Source organism: Zonotrichia leucophrys, chromosome 3 (genome assembly GCF_028769735.1).
Source record: "Zonotrichia leucophrys gambelii isolate GWCS_2022_RI chromosome 3, RI_Zleu_2.0, whole genome shotgun sequence".
Lineage (NCBI taxonomy): Eukaryota > Metazoa > Chordata > Aves > Passeriformes > Passerellidae > Zonotrichia > Zonotrichia leucophrys.
Window position 1 is genome coordinate 110980027 of NC_088172.1, and position 3415 is coordinate 110983441.

The window sequence follows — 3415 nt, forward strand, 5'->3', positions numbered from 1 at the left end:
AACTGCTGACTAAAAACTGACTTTTTCTTTCTTCCTTCCTTTCTTTCTTTCTTTTTTAAAAGTATATTTTCATTACATATCTCAGCATCTCTGGTGAATTGAGCCCTCATAATCGGCTTTTCTTCTGAGCTAAATGTGTTAAACTCAATCTTGAATCCTGTGAGTAATGTTGCAATTACCTGCCCTCATTTCTAGAGGGCTAGTAGCTCATTAATATCCTGTGGTCTCAATAGATAGGTGGTTTGGGGAAAGGGAAGGCTGTTTTGTTTGGGATACCTTCTAGCTCCCACCCTTTAAGCCATGCTGTTTGCTGCTGGAGTGATCTGTGGCTCTGCTGGGCATCGTCTCTGGGTGACCTTGGGATGCCTTTCACCTGCTGCACGCCATTTTCCTGGAGAGATTGCCAATCCACAGAAACACGACAAAATCAGGATTCATTGCCAAAGTCTGGTCAGAGCCCACAGAGATGTACATTGATGTACATTCATCTTCCTCCCTACCCCACCTCCCCTATACCCTATATATTTATCTTGTCCTCACCTACCCCACCTCCTCTGTACCCAGAAAAAAGTGTCTGAGATAGCAAAGATTTACCCCATTTCGCCCTTTTTTTTCCCCTTTAGTTGATGTTGAGCTCATTGCTCATTTCACTGGAAGCCTCAACGTGGAGAAAGGTCTTTCCAGTAGATCCTCTTCCAGACCCCATCTCTTTGTACTGTGCTCATCACTGTAGTGGTAGATAAAAAAGATGAGTTAATTCACCCTGTCAAGTCTCTCAACTCAATAATGACCAAATTAGGGATAGATCCAATCCCTTGTGATGTCCTTTTCTATGCCAATGATGGTATTGAAGCACTTTACAACCAGCTGGGATCCCTCGCACAATTTTGCACGAGGCCCTGTTCTGGAGCTGATGGGATTTGCAATGGCTTGATGCCCCATCCTTGCACACAAAATTTAAACTAATTTCCCCTTTAACATGGAAAAGCTTTGGGCATTTGTGCTGCAGCAAACAGCTGGAAGAGGCTGAAGCATTTATTGAAGAGCTTGGACTTTACAAACCACAATAGAACTGCAAACTTCATTTAGCAAATGTTTTTTACCAGATTGTAACTTTTTTCTTTTTCTTTTTCCCTTCCTCTGGGAAAATATAAACATTTCTGGATGAATGCCCAACTAATGCCAGGAGAAGTTTGACCATACCTCAGCTGCATACTTGTGTAAAACTCTTAGGGACACAGTTCATTTTATCAAAAATTTGCAGGGAGAATGAAAGAGAGGGGTTGAAAACAAAATGCCTTAAATTGTATGGAGAAAAAGTATGTGTGTAGTGTTGTGTTGGGTTTGTGAAGATGTATGCTAACGTGCTTAAATAATCAGTATTCCAAATTAAATAATTCCTGTGGTTTTCATTTCTAGAATCCATTTTTCAAACTTACAGCCAGAGATAAGATTCATTTCAGTCAAATGAAGAACTGGGTTCAGCTCCAGAGGCAAACACCTAATTTTGGGTCTCTGAGGAGGAGGGGAGTTTGGGAGAAGGCAGTGGAGAGCTGGATCTCAGCTGAGTTTTTCCCACAAGGGCTGACAATGCCTTCAGGAAGATCATCCAGGGACAACAGCACCATCCTCTAGATGGAGAAGTTAAAATAGCCTTCCTCAAAAGAAGGACAATCCTATCTGTGAGCCTCATGGAGTTGCAGAATGGTTTGGGTTGGAAGGACCTCGAACATCATCCATTTCCAACCTCCTGCCATGGACAGGGACAACTTCCACTATACCAGATTGCTCCAAGCCCTGTCCAGCCCTGGATACTTCCAGGGATCCAGGGGCAGCCACAGCTTCTCTGGGCACCCTGTGCCAGGCCTCCCCACCCTCACAGGGAAGGATTGCTTCCCAATGCCTAACTTAAATCTCGTCTCTTTCAATTTTTATGCATAAAGTAATCAAGTCCAGAGCATCAGGTCCAGCTGTTAACCCAGCACTGCCAAACCCACCACTAAACCATGTCCCCAGATTCTACATCATGTACAGAACACTTTTGGTTTCATAATCAGATTTGTGACACATCAGTCCATGCAGGATTCCAAAAAGAGCTGCGCCTGGTAGTCACAGCTCTGATCCTGACATGAGGAACAGACTGGAAGTGGTACATGTTGAGTGAACTCTAACATTCCTGGTGAAATGTGTCCCCCCTGAAACACCCAGACTCCCACCATAACCAGCAGAGAGAGAGGGGCAAACCCTGTGATTCATCTGCAGCTCCCTTAGGAGGAGAGGGACTGCACTGCCAGCAGGCACATTTCTACCTGCAGAGTGCACAGGGAGCCTAGACAACCTCCTCAGATAAAAATCACACAAACACAGAATAATTAGGTTCTAAAAGACCTCCAAGACAATCAAGTCCAACCTGTGACTGACCTCCACCTTGCCACCCAGACCAGAGCACTGAGTGCCTCATCCTGTCATACCTTGGACATCTCCAGGAGTGGGGACCCCACCACTCTCCTGGGCACCCCTTCCAAAATGTCCCAATGGGAAGAGCTGATCTTACTGTAGTTATTCTAAAGCATCTTATCTTCATGACTTTCAGGCTATCAGGCAACAGCTCAAGCCAGTCATTCCATGGAGGTTTTAAAAGTTGGGGTTTTTTTGGCTCCAAGATAACAAGGGGAATGGCTTCAAACTGAAAGAGTTTAGGTTGGATATTAGGAAAAAATTCTTCCTGTGAGGGTGATGAGGTCCTGGCACAGGGTGCCCAGAGAAGCTGTGGCTGCCCCTGGATCCCTGGAAGTGTCCAAGGCCAGGTTGGATGGGGCTTGGAGCAACCTGGGATAGTGGAAGGAGTCCCTGCCCATGGCAGGGGTGGGAACTGGGTGATCTTTAATTTCCCTTCCAACCCAAACCATTCTGGGATTCTATGCCTGCCTTTCTGTGCTATTGCTTAAAGTCACTGTTGGAACTTAACAGGTTAGGGAAAGGACAAACATTTCCCAGGATTTCTCCTGCAGCTGCTGACTTTGATCACTTTAAAGCTGCTTACACAGTCAACGCCACGCCCTGCTCATGTTGAATCAGTCAGTTCCTCACCTTGCAGCACGGGCAAGGAGAAAGAAACATAAAGGAACACAAAAATGCAGCTGTCAAATGATGAAAACTGAAATCACCCAAGGTCCTGCCCAGGAGACCTGTCCCACTCACATCTGTGTTTGTCACCATGTCTGGGCAGTGACTCACACATGCGCCAGTCACAGCCAGGACAGAGTGAGTTCTGCTCACCAAAATCCCCACTCAGAGGGGCCAGGGAGCAGCCAGTGGGGATCCAAGACAGATGTTGCTGAAGGAGGTGCCTCCTTCCTCCCCTAGCCTCATCCAGGATGGCCCAGAGAAGGAAGCAAGCAGCTGGAAAGGATCC